Here is a 19,563-nt window from a genome sequence, read left to right as displayed (position 1 = left end):
CAAATAGTTACGAAAACATTAAGAAAACTTTCCATAAAAACCACAAGAAAACTTTAGTAATGTTTGGAGTACAATCTAAGAATGTTATTTAAAAAAATATACATCCTGTTCTCAGTGTCAACAAAACCCTCTCTATCCTCTAAGTGTGTTTAGGTGTGTTGGTCACCCCACTAATTGGCCACACCTGATCTTAATGAGTGCTTGTTTACTTTGAAATGGGGTCTGTTTGAATAGACTAAAAATGAACAGCTTTGCATGAGTTTAAAAAAACATGGCATTATAGCTCCATCCTGGTGGCTCCATGGACTAATTCCATGGATAGAGAACATAAGATTATTGGTTTGAATCTCACTGATGCCACACTCAAAAAGAAATGTGTTTGCATGATTAATACCTAAGCAAATTAATTGCAAAGGTGTCCTATTGATGCTTAGAGTTAAAAACAGTCAAAGTAAGTTAGAAGTTTTATTAAGTCTTCTCAGAACGTTAATGAAAACGTCCCAGGAAATGTTTCAGGGAACCACAGTAAAATGTTCTCAGAACCTCCCTGAAACATAAAAATTAATGTTCCCGGGCACGTTTTTCACTTCCGTTTAAAAAACGGTCTGTTTTACTGGTCAAGAAATGTATGGCTTCTTTCCCACAACCAATGGGAAACCAAAAATGTACTTTCTCACAACTTCCAAAAAACCAAAATGTGCTAGCTGGATTTTCAACATTTTAAAGTATTAGGCCTATAACGTGTGTGAACAAGCCCCCTTCTCTCCCAAAGCTCTAATTATTGTCCCAAGAGTGTTTTGGGAAATGACAGACCTTTACCTCATAGGCATTTGGTGTTCATAAAAATTCACATTTTTGCACAGTACATAATGTCACACATTTGCAAAAGCAGCATTTGGCACAGCTGTAAAAAAAACACAAAAAAAACAGACGTTGCATACAGAAGTATTGTGAGAAACTACCACTTTGGGGTTTGACACGACCCAAATAGTTGACAAGTATTTGTGGAAGGTTTAAGGATGTGGAGTTAGCTGTTGGTGATCTGGATGGGTACATTATTACCTCACTATATGTTGAAAAATAGAAGACCCATTCTGAGATCAAATGTTTGATTCTTTACCAAATTGAATGACTCGGCAAAAAAAAAAAAAAAAAAAAAAAAAAAAAAAACTATGTGAAAGAGTGCTCATTATGGTAATACATCCATCACTGTCATGTACTCTATAATTGCATGAAGTTCGTCAAATGGTGAATCCTTTCGTTCAAATTATTATAGTAGCCCCTCCCATTTTGTGGAATGACAAGCACCCACTTCCTGTTTTGGTTTGCGCAAGCAGGAGGTCCTTGGTGCAGCGCTCAAGACTTCCCCTTGTAAACAGAGCATGCTACCCACACCTCTACAATCTACACTGCCTGCCAAGAGAACACACACACAGAGACAGAGAGAGAGAGAGACAGAGAGTAACAGAGAGGAGACACAGAGAGAGAGACAGAGAGAGAGACAGAGAGAGACAGAGAGAGAGAAAGAGAGAGAGAGAGAGAGCGAGAACAACTGGAGCAAAAGAGAAAAACAGAATGGCCAAATACCAAGTTAGAGTAAGAAATGTTAAGAGCAGAAATAAACACATATACAGTAGATGGAGAGACGTGAAGTGAGACAAAATGAGACACAGTAAAATAATTCCAAACAGAACCAAAAAAATGACCATGAGAGGCTAGAGAATAGTAGAGAGACGGAAAGAGAAAACCAGACAGAAGGATGGGAAAGAGGGAGAAAGGGAGTAACAAGTGGGGGAGCGAGTGAGGGAAACGTAGTCTCGGGCTACGTCTTGAACTGTAGTTTTTTTTTTCTTGGTTTCCTGATTGCCTGTTCCCTTGAGGTCTCTGGGTGAGTTTGGTCATGATTCACTATGCAGAAACGTAACACTGGGCCTGAAAAACACATTTACTCGGAAAGTTCTGGATTCTGGAGCTACAGTATTTCAAGTCTCTCCCCTCCTAGGTTGATGCTGTGATAATGTTGAGATTGCTCTAGTAGCAGAACTGAATCTCAGACTCTGTTCTGTGCTTAACCTTTCTTTCAGTGTGAGTTAAACAAATTTAAAAACACATCCAGCCAATCACAAACAGAACGTTTGAATTGTGTGGCCATACACGTAAGCCTAGTCTTTTTCCTCCGAGAATTGTTTGGATCTTCTGCTTTGTAACACTAACCCCATGCATCCCTCTCTGTCTTTATAAACTGTCAAAGCCCACTGGGAGTTGTCATAGATGAGCCCGGGGGAGTGTCCATTGTGCCTTGTACGTGTGTCTGGCCCCGGGTTACACATCGTCCCTATAACCTCAGATCTAACTCAGACGTAACGGCGACCATGAGATATACATCCCAAATCTGACCATGGATCAGTTCTTAAGGGGGAGGCTTCCTCCGGAACCCATACTGCTGCCTGCCTGCGGTGTAGGGGAGGACCTTGGGAGAGAGGGCTTGGAGATAGGAGGTACCCACTGCAGTGTGCCTCTGAGTCACAGGGACTGTGGACCACATGCCACACACACACCACTGTAACGTATCAGGCTATAACTCATTCTGATGGGGGTGGTGCTGAGCATTTGGGAAATGGAGAGGGGGAGGGGATTCATGATTGACTTGACTATTGGCTTATACATGTAGTCATGAGTGTGAGAGAGGGGAATGGTATAGAGTGAGGAAGAAAGATTGGGGTGAAATTACTCAAATTAACTCAAAGAGGAGAATATGGCAGATTAAGAGAAACGAGCAAGGCAATAACAGTCAGAATGCAATTACAGTCAGAATGCAGTTACAGTCAGAATGCAGTTACAGTCAGAATGCAGTTACAGTCAGAATGCAGTTACAGTCAGAACGCAGTTACAGTCAGAATGCAGTTACAGTCAGAACGCAGTTACAGTCAGAACGCAGTTACAGTCGTAAAATATGGAGATTGGGGAAGGGAAGCGTAATGGAAAGACTGAACAAGAGGTGCAGTCTGGAAGTAATAGCACAAAACGAAGGGAAGAAAATGAGTTCATAATAAAAAGAGGAATCAGAGGGGGGGAATACAATAGTGCAGAGAAGGAGGAGGAAGGAGGGAGAGAGAGAGAGAAAAGCCCTTTGAATTGAATTGAGAGCGAGAGAGAGAAAAAGAAAGAAAGAGAGAGGGGTAACGAATTTTTTAAAGTGTGTGAATAGTTGGACCAAGGTTCAGAGCGACAGAGTGAGGGAGGGAGGGGTTCAGAAAGGCAGACAGTGAGAGAGAGGGAGAGCGAGCGAGAGGAGGAGTCTGGCAGGGAGAGAAAAGAGATGGGGGGGAGGGGGGGGGGGGGGGGTGGAAAGAAGAGGATGAACCCAGATGGTTGACTGTGTACATTTAAAGATTGTGGGGGTTGGGTCTAATGGAAAGATCTAACATGGGGGATTAAGAGTGTAAGGTACTGAGCTCTGGGACTGTACTGCTGCCCCATTCTGTTTGCCAGAAACTACCAAATCCAGGTGGAGTTCCAGTCTATGAGAATGGTGTTGGGGTATATCAATTTTTTTTATGTGGGGGGAGGGGTGCACCCTGGTATATGTGGTAGGTGGGTGGGGGGCATCCATCTGATGTTCATCAATCACTTTGGCACCCCGAATGTAAGGGGTACGCAGAAGCTAGTACTGTTATCAGGTAAGTGAAGACCTGCCACATACAGCTACCTACCTCATCTATGACACATTCCAACTCAATCCATCCATACTCGCCATGGCTAAAAACAAACTTGTAGGATATGAATAATAAAAACTGTATTGCCCAATAAATGTGTGGAGTTCAAACAAAAGACAAATTACTTCACTTCAATTCTTCAAAAAAGGGAACGATAACCATCTGTTATGATTGTGCCCAATAAATGTGGAGCTTTTGAGGGAAAAGATCTATGAAAGGCTGCGTAAATCAATCTGTGTGGAAAATAGAGAATACTGTACATGCACAAAAGCTTCGCTTTTTTTAGCTGTTTGGCACTTAAATACACATAAATATCTTCCATCTAGTGGCGAAGCAATCACTGGGTCTATTTCATCTGTTTGTTTATTTGTTCTCCAAAAATATACAACAAACTCAATGTGGATAAAGTTGACTGAGGAGCGATGGGGGTTGTAGCCATGGTTTGTTATTGCTTCCACCTATCCAGCCCTTCCGGATAAGTTAAGGCAACGACGTAAGACACAGAGAAGGTACACTGAAATATATAGCTAAATATCATCAGCTCAAGACCACCATCACAGTACCAGAGCAGGGACTTTTAGGGTCGACACCCTTGTGATGCTGAATATGGCATAAGCAATCTATTTGACGGGGAAGGTGTGGTCACGTCATCAGCTGGGGGTGTGCAGGATCTCAGCTCTGATGTGGAAGCCACTGCTCCCCGTTCAGGCCAGGCAACTCGGTCAGGGAGGTAGCAAAACACTGACCTCAATGGAAAAGAATGCAAATCCTTTTTCTTTTTTCCCCCTTCCCCTCCCCTGCAATTTAATTCAAGCAATATGTGCCGTTGGTAACTCTCGTCTTCTGCAGCGAGAAGAGAACACTCCCCCCCCCATCTGATCCCCTCTCTCTCCCCTTCGCCTCCTATTTAGTTCTTGCTTTCTCCATTGCTCTCACTGTTTTTCTCCTCCTCCCTCCCTCACTCACTTTCCCTGCCTCTTTCCCTCCCCCTCTCATTTGTCTTGTGGCGGGTTGGTGATTGTCTTCTGGGCTTGGTTGGTCGGTACGTCACAGTGCCACGTCGGAAAGCTCTTCTCTTTCCATCTCCACATCGCCTCATGGCCAGAACTCTGCCTTGGGAAAACAAACCCCAAACAGTCCAAGTCAAGGCTCTAATTTAGTAACCCGAATACAGTTGTTCCAGATTTTGCAAACGCAAAGTGTATGCTTAGCTTGGGAGAAGAGAAGCAGGGCTTTAGGAGTTTGTGTTGAGCGGGTTTTGTTTTTGCACATTTCGGGTGATTTATTGCAGACCTGTATTGACCCGGAGTTCCATAGGTCATCCTTCCTGTGATCCTAGGCCTCACTACCAGCCCCTCCTAAAAACGTTTGGTAGAGGGATGCTCTCAGGTTACCCATACCCAACACACAATATCTGATCCCAAGACACATCATAAAAGACACATCATAACGTCCAATTCAATTTGACTTGTGTAGCATTTTTTAGCTGGGCGGGTGGAGGCTCAGAATACTTTCCTGATGCTTTTCTCATCACTTGCTCCAACACAGGTGGGAAGTTAGCACTGTACCATTTCTAAGGGTTGTCACTTTAGAAAGATTAAAAGTGTTCTTCATGATCTCATTTGATTGCCCTTCAATGGAGTTCAGATATAGATGGCCTGTATTCATCGCTGGCCTCCATCACCAACTCAAGAAAACTCTATCCACTTATGCAAAAGACCCATTTCTCTTGTAAAAGCCGTTCTGCTGCTTTCCAGTAGGGAGTGAATTTTCAAATATCTCTGGTTCATGTGCTTATTAAATCAATTGACTCTGCTATTTTAGACTGGCTCTAACTGAGAGAGGGGGAGAGTGAAATTAAGAAGAGGGCAGTGGTGGCAGCTATTCAAAGCCCTGGGCTGGGTCGTTCCATACATTTCTGTGGTCCTGGCCCGGTCATGGAGGGTGCTGCTGCTTGCCTCTTCCAACGTTAGCTATACGCCAGAACGTGAGCAAAAATTACTAGATAGATTTTCAAAACAATACCCCTTTTAACACTCCACTATTGTGTCTTTCAGTCCAAAATGCGGCTATTTAGAGGTTACATCAACATCGGATTGTTATGGTCCAGAACCAAAGCTGGTCAAGGCGAAATCAAGGGAGGGTTTTGAGAAAGGCAACACTAGGAGTTAAGCCAAGCATTATCCTACAGCTGGCTGGCATGGGTCATCTGGTTTCTATCCTGTGGTAAGACAGCCTTCAGTATCACTTGGATGACATAGAAGGAAGAGATGGGGGAATGCTCCTACTATGACTGGAGAGGCCCTGTATTTTTGTGAGAGTACACAAAATGCAATTCTTGTCAACATGTTCCTGCGTTGTTTTTACGTGTGATATTACATTCATGAAGTCTATAAGAATTGTTTGTAATATGCAAAGAATTCTCATTGTTTCCCTACTATAATTCATGTAACATACAGGGCTTATTTTTCATTTTGTTTTTTCATTAAGTGTTTACAGGTAAATTGAATCAACCTATGAAAAAAGCTCAAACGCAACCATGGAGCTCTTACGCCGTCGACCTGTGCATTCAGAACTTTACTCCCAGAGCCAATGAGGCACAGCAGCCACTGAGTTTGCGCTGATGGGGAAAACATCTGGGGTCAAAATGGAAGGCGCTGGATTTTTCACCTCTTGCCAGGAGGCTCTTGCCATGGACTTGCTGTACCTCACTGCCAACTGCTAAAACTAGCACCTTATCCATTCAAATGGATTACATGTTTTATTTGACCTTTATTTAACTAGGCAAGTCAGTTAAGAACACATTCTTATTTTCAATGACGACCTAGGAACAGTGGGTTAACTGCCTTGTGGATTATATTTATTTTTTCACTTAATGTAAAAGGACATGCAACTCCAGGTCAACAAAGAAGGAAACTAGCTGAGGAAAGTTGGGTAACATTTCATTTTTGAATCCAGGCCCTGCAGTGCCTAGCTCCACTCCTATTCCCCAGGCGCTCTCTTTTGATGACTTCTGTAACCGTGATAGCCTTGGTTTCATGCATGTTAACATTAGAAGCCTCCTCCCTAAGTTTGTTTTATTCACTGCTTTAGCACACTCTGCCAACCCGGATGTTCTAGCTGTGTCTGAATCCTGGCTTAGGAAGACCACCAAAAATTCTGAAATCTTCATCCCTAACTACAACATTTTCAGGCAAGATAGAACTGCAAAAGGGGGCAGTGTTGCAATCTACTGCAAAGATAGCCTGCAGAGTTCTTTCCTACTATCCAGGTCTGTACCCAAACAATTTGAACTTCTACTTTTAAAAATCCACCTCTCTAAAAACAAGTCTCTCACCGTTGCCGCCTGCTATAGACCACCCTCTGCCCCCAGCTGTGCCCTATCTTCAGAGCTCGTGCTGCTAGGCAACCTAAACTGGAACATGCTTAACACCCCAGCCATCCTACAATCTAAGCTTGATGCCCTCAATCTCACACAAATTATCAATGAACCTAACAGGTACCTCCCCAAAGCCATAAACACGGGCACCCTCATAGATATCATCCTAACCAACTTGCCCTCTAAATACACCTCTGCTGTCTTCAACCAAAATCTCAGCGATCGTTGCCTCATTGCCTGCATCCGTAATGGGTCAGCGGTCAAACGACCTCCACTCATCACTGTCAAACGCTCCCTGAAACACTTCAGCGAGCAGGCCTTTCTAATCGACCTGGCCGGGGTATCCTGGAAGGATATTGATCTCATCCCGTCAGTAGAGGATGCCTGTTTTTTTTTTAAAGGCCTTCCTAACCATCTTAAATAAGCATGCCCCATTCAAGAAATGTAGAACCAAATTTAGAACCAACAGATATAGCCCGTGGTTCTCTCCAGACCTGACTGCCCTTAACCAACACAAAAACATTCTATGGCGTTCTGCATTATCATCGAACAGCCCCTGTGATATGCAGCTTTTCAGGGAAGTTAGAAACCAATATACACAGGCAGTTAGAAAAGCCAAGGCTAGCTTTTTCAAGCAGAAATTTACTTCCTGCAACACTAACTCAAAAAAGTTCTGGGACACTGTAAAGTCCATGGAGAATAAGAACACCTCCTCCCAGCTGCCCACTGCACTGAAGATAGGAAACACTGTCACCACTGATAAATCCACTATAATTGAGAATTTCAATAAGCATTTTTCTACGGCTGGCCATGATTTCCACCTGGCTACCCCTACCCCGGTCAACAGCACTGCACCCCACACAGCAACTCGCCCAAACCTTCCCCATTTCTCCTTCTCCCAAATCCAGTCAGCTGATGTTCTGAAAGAGCTGCAAAATCTGGACCCCTACAAATCAGCCGGGCTAGACAATCTGGACCCTTTCTTTCTAAAATGATCTGCCGAAATTGTTGCAACCCCTATTACTAGTCTGTTCAACCTCTCTTTCGTGTTGTCTGAGAATCCCAAAGATTGGAAAGCAGCTGTGGTCATCCCCCTCTTCAAAGGGACACACACTCTTGACCCAAACTGCTACAGACCTATATCTATCCTACCCTACCTTTCTAAGGTCTTTGAAAGCCAAGTCAACAAACAGATTACCGACCATTTCGAATCTCACCATACCCTCTCTGCTATGCAATCTGGTTTCAGAGCTGGTCATGGGTGCACCTCAGCCACGCTCAAGGTCCTAAACGATATCTTAACCGCCATCGATAAGAAACATTACTGTGCAGCCGTATTCATTGATCTGGCCAAGGCTTTCGACTCTGTCAATCACCACATCCTCATCGGCAGACTCGACAGCCTTGGTTTCTCAAATGATTGCCTCGCCTGGTTCACCAACTACTTCTCTGATAGAGTTCAGTGTGTCAAATCGAAGGGTCTGTTGTCTGGACCTCTGGCAGTCTCTATGGGGGTGCCACAGGGTTCAATTCTTGGACCGACTCTCTTCTCTGTATACATCAATGATGTCGCTCTTGCTGCTGGTGAGTCTCTGATCCACCTCTACACAGACAACACCATTCTGTATACTTCTGGCCCTTCTTTGGACACTGTGTTAACAACCCTCCAGGCAAGCTTCAATGCTGTACAACTCTCCTTCCGTGGCCTCCAATTGCTCTTAAATACAAGTAAAACTAAATGCATGCTCTTCAACCGATCGCTGCCTGCACCTGTCCGCCTGTCCAACTTCACTACTCTGGACGGCTCTGACTTAGAATACGTGGACAACTACAAATACCTAGGTGTCTGGTGAGACTGTAAACTCTCCTTCCAGACCCACATCAAACATCTCCAATCCAAAGTTAAGTCTAGAATTGGCTTCCTATTTTTCAACAAAGCATCCTTCACTCATGCTGCCAAACATACCCTTGTAAAACTGACCATCCTACCAATCCTCGCCTTCGGCTATGTCATTTACAAAATAGCCTCCAATACCCTACTCAACAAATTGGATGCAGTCTATCACAGTGCTATCCGTTTTGTCACCAAATCCCCATATACTACCCACCATTGCAACCTGCATGCTCTCGTTGGCTGGCCCTCGCTTCATACTCGTCGCCAAACCCACTGGCTCCAGGTCATCTACAAGACCCTGCTAGGTCAAGTCCCCCCTTATCTCAGCTCGCTGGTCACCATAGCATCACCCACCTGTAGCACGCGCTCCAGCAGGTATATCTCTGTGGTCACCCCCAAAACCAATTCTTCCTTTGGCCGCCTCTCCTTCCAGTTCTCTGCTGCCAATGACTGGAACGAACTACAAAAATATCTGAAACTGGAAACACATATCTCCCTCACTAGCATTAAGCACCAGCTGTTAGAGCAGCTCACAGATTACTGCACCTGTACATAGCCCATCTATAATTTAGCCCAAACAACTACCTCTTTCCCTACTGTATTTATTTTATTTTATTTTATTCATTTATTTTGCTCCTTTGCATCCCATTATTTGTATTTCTACTTTGCACATTCTTCCACTGCAAATCTACCATTCCAGAGTTTTACTTGCTATATTGTATTTACTTTGCCACCATTGCCTTTTTTGCCTTTACCTCCCTTATCTCACCTCATTTGCTCACATCGTATATATAGACTTGTTTCTACTGTATTATTGACTGTATGTTTGTTTTACTCCATGTGTAACTCTGTGTCGTTGTATGTGTCGAACTGCTTTGCTTTATCTGGGCCAGGTCGCAATTGTAAATGAGAACTTGTTCTCCACTTGCCTACCTGGTTAAATAAAGGTGAAATATATATATTTTTTAAATAAACATTTTAAGGGGTCCTTGTTACAGTGTAGTTACATGTAACAAGTATTGTGGTAAACTGATAGTTACACTGTAATAACCACATGTATTTGGTGGTAATTGCAGTCTGTAATTTCAGAGGTGTAGCAACAAATGCTTGTTACAAAATGGGCAAGTTTCCACTTAATTCACCAATTTTGTGTTTAGTTTGTTCAGGCTAATCCTATCAGTAATAACTGTCACAAGGTTGTAATCTTTTGTGGACAGATGCACTGGGTGTCCGAGATTAAAGGTTGGAGGATCAATAGGCTCTAATTACCTACCTGTGAATGCGCACTCTTCAAAATCTCCACTCACTGTTGTTGCTATCACTAGCCCACGAAGTCTAAAATCTGGGTTACCTTGGTTGAGTTTACAAAAACAGATCAGATATAGGACAACCACACTGACTGGGGTCAACCATACGGGTGTCATTCCAGATTTTAATTTGACGTATTTACGTACAATTCATGTGTACGTTTCCCATTATGGCAACCTGAAAGGGAAAAGGAAAGGGATACCTTGTCAAGTGAGAGGATAAACCCACATGTACAGCACAGAGTGCATGTACTATCTACATAAATGCAATGCAATTGCTAGGTTTTAAAACAGGATTATTTCAAATTAAGTGTATTTAAGTGTAATTAATGTGTACTTATATACTGTAGTACGTTACCCATCCTGACAACCTGGGCTTAATCTTAAAGCTTCTGGAAGCACCATCCAAGTGAGAAAATAAATAAACTAGTACACAAGAGTTCATGCAATATCTGCATAAGTACAATGTAATTACTAGGTGTTACACAGGATTTAGCTCGTTAAAATTAAGTGTATCTTGAAGTGTACTTACTTGTAATTGTGTACCTACAAAGTACGTTACACATTCAGAAAATCTAAAATCGTCAGCTTCTGAAAATAAATACAAACACACTAATACATCAGAGTACATATCTGTAATATCTGCATAAGTACAAGATTGTCGCTAGTTGTTACACAGCATTTAACTATTTAAAGTGAAGTGCAACTTTAAAGTTACCTATGAGTCATTTCTATATAATTTCTTATTACTCATTACCAAGTGAAAATACTTACAAATAAAAGATGAGCTTCTACTTTAGTCAACTTTATTACATGTTAAAAGACCTTCCATTTCTTACAAAATAATAAGGATTTGTATTGTTAGATTTTAAAAAAAGTGGATTAAACAAAGATATAGGCATAGGCCACTAGGTTCAGGGAAGATAAGACCATTGAGCCCAGCTAACGTTAGCTAGCTAGTTAGCTAGCGAGTAGCGACCATAGCATATTTTCCAGCTTTAGGTAGCTAGCTAGCAAGTCAAGGCTAGAAAACTAGCTAGCATGCTAGCTAATCAAAATGGAAAAGAAACAGATTCCATGGAACTGATCTGATCTGTAGATCAGTGGTCACCAACCGGTCGATCGCAATCAACTGGTCGATCTTCCAGATATTCCTAGTTTATCATCAAACATTTCTGTAGAAAAGCCCATTATAAAGGCTTGGGCTCTTTTTTTTATTTCTGTTGTGCTGTTGGCGGTAGGTGCACTTGATTCAGAAGCCCTGCGCACCGGGTAGGCCAAGTGTTCCCATTTTGAACCATTTAATTTGTCTGAAAAGACAAACTCCGTCTACCCGGCCGACTGGGAGATCTGTGGCTAAATTGAGTGTGCCTACTGCGCTGGCCAATCGGATAGCTTAAATCACCAGCTTCCATGACCCCGGCCACAGCAAAGTTTTATACTAGTCTACATGAGATTACAGAACTTTTAAAACCATGACCAGAAAGAGACTGTCATAGAATACAGCAAAGAGCTGCTGTTTTTATGTCACACCCTGACCATAGTTTGCTTTGTATGTTTCTATGTTTTGGTTGGTCAGGGTGTGATCTGAGTGGGCATTCTATGTTGGATGTCTTGTTTGTCTATTTCTATGTCTGGCCTGATATGGTTCTCAATCAGAGGCAGGTGTTAGTCATTGTCTCTGATTGGGAACCATATTTAGGTAGCCTGAGTTTCACTGTGTGTTTGTGGGTGATTGTTCCTGTCTCTGTGTTTTGCACCAGATAGGGCAGTTTTGAGTTTTCACATTTCTTGTTTTGTTAGTTATTTCATGTATAGTTGTCTTTATTAAAAGCATGAATAAACACCACGCTGCATTTTGGTCCGCCTCTCCTTCAGATGAAGAAAACCGTTACATTTTATGAGTGAGTTCATGCTTGCTTTATTCAGCACTGTTTTTATTCAACACTTTTACAAAACAAAAAACACTTCTCCCTACTTCCACATGTGTTGCAGCTACAATGAATGAGGAGCCAAGTGTATATATAGTTCTGAGTTTTTATTATTATTCGCAGCTTGTCGTGTCCATTTTAATATCAAGGAATATTTCACTTTCTCTGGTAGTAGGAACAACATGAATTAATGTATGAGGCAGATGTGGTGAGACTCGATTTTCGCCATCAGGTGGAACAAGGTATCCCCTCTCTCTGGTCAGCCTCACCGGAGGAAAGGATGGAGAGAGATGGGACCGTGAGAGGTGGACCCTCTGTTGCACTCCCCCCCCCCCCCCCCTCCCCCACTGAGAGTAATGCTCAAAACAACAGGGAACTCGGAAATCTCAGACTTCTGACTTCAGTGCGTTCAAGACAACTGGGAACTCCAACTCGGAATTCCATGTCGGAAATTGGGCATTCTAGAACTCAGACTTTCCGACCTGAAAATCACTGACGTCATGATTTGACCTCATTTTATTCGTCCCCGATTACCCAGTTGTCTTGAAAGCACCATGGCAGATGCAAGTACCATCAGTCCAGTAAAATAAAAAAGCTAATTATTTGCAAACTATTTCAATTTATGCTCAGCTGAGCCTCGCAAGTGCTCCACCAACTAATCTATTTTGCTATCAAAGCTCAATTTTAAATATAGAATTATTTATTTTTTAGATTTGAGAAGATAAATATTGCCAGGCATATAGCCAATATGCTGTGATACTGTATTAGGCCTACTTCACAAACCTTATTCCTACAGAACTGTTTTTATTAGGTTAATGATACATTTTTTGAAGTCATCCTTTATTTATTTGTTGGTAGATCTTGGCTTGCTTTTTGACTGCGAGTCAGAATAGGTTGGTGACGACTGCTGCAGATAGTAACTATTGTAGTTCGCTAGCCTAGTTGGTATCCCCAACAAAAGCGGTAGCTAACATTTACTAGCTAGCTAACTCCAGTTAGCTAGTTTGCTAACTCGTCCAGCAGAATGCATGTATCCAAAAAAGCTCAAACAAATTGCATGGAAAAGTACTCTCTGTCCTGTGTTGACGTTTCTGACTTACAACACGGTTTATTTCGCGGCATTCATTGATGTCAGAATTTTGCCCACTGACCTTCTCGATCTGGTCTTTGCCCACTGACCTTCTCGACCCGGTCTTTGCCCACTGTTACATGATGTCAGTGTCAACACGTGGGCACGTTCGAGTTTGTCGTTATTTTGATGGTGTTGCCCAGATGGGCAGATCTTGACATTACGCCTTAATTCCTGGGATAAATAAATAATTGCACCAATGCATCCCTTCCAAAAGTGAGAATGTTCCTCAACAGTGAAACCCTTGCAAGGTTACACGATGGAGTTAAGCGTTATAATGACCACTTTAAGTGCATTTATAAACCATTGTTAGGTTTACAATTTGGCAAGCACGAATGATACACACTATTAACCATAGCTGTTTATTTAATGTTTCTAAAAAAAATGGTTAAAGTAATTGACTCGTGGCCAGATGCTCTGTTAAATGATTTAACAATTGAAAGTGTATTTTTTTATGTGAACCATTTGTGAACCCATTTTTGCCATTGGGTGTGGGCATCAGACGCCAGATCTTTAATGCAGAGTTGTGTCAATGAGGTGGTCGGTTTTCAATTGGCTGACACTTATGTGGTTTGTTCAGGCTGAAATGTGGCATTATGTTAGACCCCTGCAATTGCAGACCGCATTTACATGTTATTACAGTGTAACTATGAATTATTACAATGAATTACAATACTTGTGGGTGTAATTACGTATGTAATTACACTGTAATAAGGACCCCGTAAAATGAAGTATTACTGAAAGTTGGCCATTTTAGAACTTGGGCCATGTCTACGGAAGCAGACACGTCAGATGGCCTCCAGGGACCTAACCTATAACCTGAACGTTGACCTTTCATAGGGATGAGCAGTCCTCCCCCTAGGTTACCCTCCCTATCTTTGAGTTTGCAGGTCCATTAAACCCAGACACCCATCAGGCAGTGTTCACATGTAAAGCTGAGGAGGAGAGAGATTTACACCGTTTCGCAGCTTGGAGGAGTCCCCATGGAAACCTGGCACTAAACGTTACCAGATGTCGGTCAAATGTGGTTCTTGTTGTGTTGTTTTGCTAATATGGTGTGTACAGGGGATAAGTTCTAAGCACAGAGCTTTGGGACAACCAAGGGAGGAAGTGTACATTTAACAAACCTTTTCATGAACTACCTACTACAATGTTCTGTCTGTGATACATGCCTATCTATAGGCGTTACCGTCAAATGCAGAATGAGAGAGATTTGGCTATGACTTACCACCCTTTCTATATGGAACAAAAATATAAACACAGCATGTAAAGTGTTGGTCCCATGTTTCACGAACTGAAATAAAAGATCCCTGAAATGTTCCATGCACACCAAAATATTATTTATCTAAAATGTTGTGCACAAATGTGTTTACATCCCTGTTAGTGAGTATTTATCCTTTGCCAAGACAATCCATCCACCTAACAGGTGTAGCATATCAAGAAACTGATTAAACAGCATGAGCGTTACAGAGGTGCACCTTGTGCTGGGGACAATAAAAAGCCACTCTAAAATGTGTAGTTTTGTCACACAACGCCACAGATGTCTCAAGTTTTGAGGGAGCGTGTAATTGGTATGCTGACAGCAGGAATGTCCACCAGAGCTGTTGCCAGAGAATTTAATGTTAATTTCTCTAACGTAAGCAGACTCCAACGTAATTTTAGAGAATTTGGCGGTGCATCCAACCGGCCTTACAAGCGCAGACCACGTGTAACCACTCCACCCCAGGACCTCCACATCTGGCTTCTTCACCTGTTGGATTGTATTTCTGTGTGTAATAAAGCCCTTTTGTGGGGAAAAAATATATTCTGATTGGCTGGGCCTGGCTCCCAAGTGGGTAGGCCTATGCCCTCCCAGGTCCACCCATCCCAGGTCCACCCATGGCTGCGCCCCTGCCCAGCCATGTGAAATCCATAGATTGTGGCCTAATTCATTTATTTCCATTGACTGATTTCCTTATATGAACTGTAACTCAGTAAAATCTTTGAACTTGTTGCATGGCTATTTTTGTTCAGTGCATGTCGTTTGGACTCTATTAACATAATAATGCCATGCCTTGTAACAGCAATGTATCTGATGTTGCCAACCAAGGTTTGATGTGAGACACAGCATGACAGGTATTTCTCTCATTCCCACAACCGCTCAGTGAGGGTGCTAGCAATGGCATTTCAAATAAAACGTTCTGTTGTCTCCTGGCTAGCTGCCAACCTAAACGTAGCTGCAGGGAGCAAGCTGATCCCAGAGAGCCTCCTACTCAGCACATGCCAGAGGCCGTGATGAAGAACAAGGACGGGATGGGGGCGGTCTGTCTGAGAAGCCCATCGAAGGGTTAGGAGTTAGGACATACTGCCAAGAGTCTGGCGCTAGCCCCGTCCCACTGACCCACAGGCCCGTCTTGTACAGGATACGCTGGATCAAAAGGTGGTTAACCCCTCGACACATTGCGATTTCTAGGATTTTGCTGGGATTTCCCTTCCCTTTGTGTGACACGTTATTAAGAGGAAGCACTGCATGTTAACTATTCTTCAAGCTAGCAAGTTCATTGAGAACTTGTCCCCCAATAGGGTGTCATTTAAATTGAGGATTCAGAAAGAGGATGGTGCTGGCTTTTATGCTACTTTCCAATGTTGACAATAGACAATGGCAGGACATGAATGAGTAGGGAGGAAGATGGATTAATCATTCAAGAATAATCATTATGTTTTCATAGAGGAGCATTTATCATTTAAATAAACAGCACAGCAGTGGTCATGAGAAGTTGTCCCTAAAGTCCAGCTTTGACTACAATGATCTTGAAGGATTGGGTTCAGTATGCTTTACCGTGATCAAACTGGGACCACCATGGTCATTTCTAGTCAGCTGTAGGAATCCTTCCTTCTCCCAATTCCCTCCCTCTCTTAATCTCTCTTTACTTAACTTGGAAACATTTGACTACCCCGACCGTTCTTTCCTGCCTTGGAAATCAGGCCATGGGGGAATACGATACACCTACACACAGACCAGAGGTAGACTTACCCATTCTCTCAAAACGGTGACACAGGTAAAGCATACATTAAAGCTCTGTGTGCATCTGTGCACATTACGCTTAAATATGATCCAGTATGTTAAATGTTATATTTCAGTGTTTAGAAGACCCTTTGTTGTCATCTGCATGAACCTTGAATGGTTCCCCTTTATATGTAGAAATCTGACCCTTGACTTGACTCGAGCTCCAGATACAGTATTTGTTTGAAACATCAACCCAGTCGCCCTTCATTTCCTAGCTCCCTGCTGGACAGCGCTGTGAGAGGTCGGGCAGGGTCACAGTGTTGTTTGAGGACAATCTGTCAAACACAAGAAACCAGATTTCTCAAATGTCATCCCGAAATCTCTCTCTCTCTCCCCCCAAAAAAACAGTTCCCTGTTGATTTGAGCTCAAATAAAACATTTTATGATTGATGTGGTAGCTGTGTCCCCCTTTGTAACATACCTGCATGCTGTGATGGGATTTGAATTGGCAGGCAAAATTTTTTTGTAAATGATATGTAAAAGTATTTCTCCTTACATCGAAATAGGCCTATTGTCTCTCTACTACTTTTCAGCAACGTGCTGCAAATGTGTTCCGTGCCAGTTTGTCTGAGTAAAAGTTCAGTTCAAACGCTTCTACTGTGGCATCATTATACAACTGAACCCGCTAGAACTGCTAACTCACTCAGTGGTTTGGGAGATTAATTTACCGTCAACACGGGGATGAGGTTGGGAAGGTGACACTTCACTCCACATGCCACGGTATCATTTGTGGTCACTAGAGGCAGGGAGAAGACGAGAGAGAAAGATGGCAGACGAGAGACAAGCGTGTAAAAACCCTTTGGCGCGTTATAAAGTCCAAATGCGCCATGGTGAAACCTTTTGGAATATTTCTGGAGCAAAATATGTATATTGGGTGCATATTTTCCCCTTCTGGTAAATGGGGAAACAGCGCCACTGTTCACCCCAGCGACTTGGTCATTGTTTATGTTTTGTTGATGAAACGGGAGGAGAGGAAAATCCAGAATCGTGGTAAAACAAAAAGTTTCAGTACAAATTCTGCTGTTCCATCGTGCAATGATGTCCAAGGGGGAAAAAAACTGTTTGGTGTTTGAAATAGCTCCTTGGTTGTTGTAATATCGCAAAATGGACGTGGCCGTTTCACCAACTGTGGATTTCAGCTTTGAGGCCTCTTTCTGATGACCTTTCCCCAAAGGCATTTTCCAAGAAGCAGTGCACCTGTTACTCTCCTTCACAGGCCTTCTCTAACCTCACCTTACAGTCCTGACTACTAATACCTCCGCCGATGTTGTGTTTCATGATGTCCAGGATGCTGAGCAGCAGGCCCTCTCGTGAATGGTGAAAAATGCTATATCACAAAGGAAACTGTGGGCGACTCTGGTTTACAGGATGTTGTTAACGGCATTCGTTAACCTTGAGAGTTTTCACACACAGACACACACCAAGTAAAGTCAAAACTCCAGACGTGCAGCTTGCCCAACAGGGACATGTTCTAATTCTTTATTTTAGAACAAATGACAGACATTACACCAAATGTTGGCCATGACTGGTTTTACTAATCATTTTTTCTTTACCATAACATAACGAAAGCATGGAAGAGGAAGTGACATGGCTATGGGTCCGACCTCTACCCATGATCCTTTGCAGCAGTTAATTGGACCGTGGGTGCCGAGTGTGTGATGTAAGGGGAAATACTGATTGTTTACACAGCGCTGCTTGGTAGGTGCTGTACTGCCCTGTCGCTGCCTTCTAATGGAGAGAGGATTGTAAGTTCCAGCTCTCAACAGGCAGGCTGCACTACTGAGAGCATTCTTTCCCCATTACATCACGTAGGCCTCATCATCTACAGGAGACATTTCCTGGGCTTTTTTGTTGTTGCTTTAGTTCCATTAAAAGCCTGTAGCTCTTCACACAAGTTGTATTTAAGTGTTGTACACAAGGTACACACATCTTGATATATCTACAACATTAAAGAGAATGATAAATTCTATATTTAATATTCCTTAAAAACAATAGTTTTTTTTTCTCTATAACCGCTGTAGCAATCTCTCCAACACATTCTGTTCCTCTCCTTTCCCTGTACTCCCTCTCTAAATATATCCTCTTTAATCCACTTCTCTTTCACTCTCTCCTTTTCTCTTTATTTCACCCGTTCTCTTTCCTCAGTTCCTCCCGGTGTCTGTGCAGAACTGAACCAGAGGACCAGAGACCCAGATAGAAGACAGGGAGTTAATGTCGTCTCCAGACAGGCAGCTGAGCTCAATCTCTGACTCATTTTCCCATACTGGAACGCTGTACGATGGGGGGAAGGGTAAACCTAATCGCTGCTCCAAGAGCTGTTTTTCCAAGGCTGCGCAGGTCTGGACAGTATTTCCAGCCAAGCTGGAGAAAAAGGCCTCTAGACTGACTGCAGTGATATTCAATCAAGAATCCCTTTAGATAAAATAAGGCTAGAATAATTATCTAACAGCTGGTTTCCCAATGTATTATTTTCTAGGGAACACGCCGTGATGCATGCTATAGGTGCATTAACATTCAGTGTGTGTGCAGTCATAATCTGTTGCTAAACCATGGATGTCCCCTTAGGCCCATTCTAGTTTATTTAAAAGGTAATTAAATCAACTCCTAGTTCAGACAATCACAGTCTGAGGTCACAAAACATACTTTCCCCTTTAATGCTGAAAAGACACCAAAATTAGCAATATAATTTAAAAAATCCGGGGAATATTTATGGGACATTTATTCAAATATCAACATTTTTCAAAGAATGCTAGGCTACTGTAGCTTTGCTAGGTGGTTTCTGTCAGTTGGCTTACCGTTTAAGTGTTTACCAGTCGTCCCAATGTCAGTGTATCTTCAGAAATTCCAGGTGTGATATATATGCAATTGTGTTGGTGTCCGTTATAGTTAGCTACACAGTAAATCAAGGAGAGTTGAAATCACAGAGTAAAACAAACAAAATTGACTCTACTGGAGTTATCTTAACCCTCGACAGAGTTATACGCTCCCGGAGTTAGTGTTGATAACTGGAGTTGATTTGAGACTGAGTACTTTTAACTCCATTAAGAGCAACCAGAGACAGGGAGTTAAAACTATGGAGTAACCACAAATGTCTCCTACTTCCCAGCATGCACTGTTGAAGGTTGATTTTTTTTAAATTGTTTGTTTCAATATCTGTTTTC

The sequence above is a fragment of the Oncorhynchus clarkii genome, chromosome 12 (assembly GCF_045791955.1).
Source record: "Oncorhynchus clarkii lewisi isolate Uvic-CL-2024 chromosome 12, UVic_Ocla_1.0, whole genome shotgun sequence".
In the NCBI taxonomy this organism is placed as follows: domain Eukaryota; kingdom Metazoa; phylum Chordata; class Actinopteri; order Salmoniformes; family Salmonidae; genus Oncorhynchus; species Oncorhynchus clarkii.
This window is presented reverse-complemented; position numbering follows the sequence as displayed.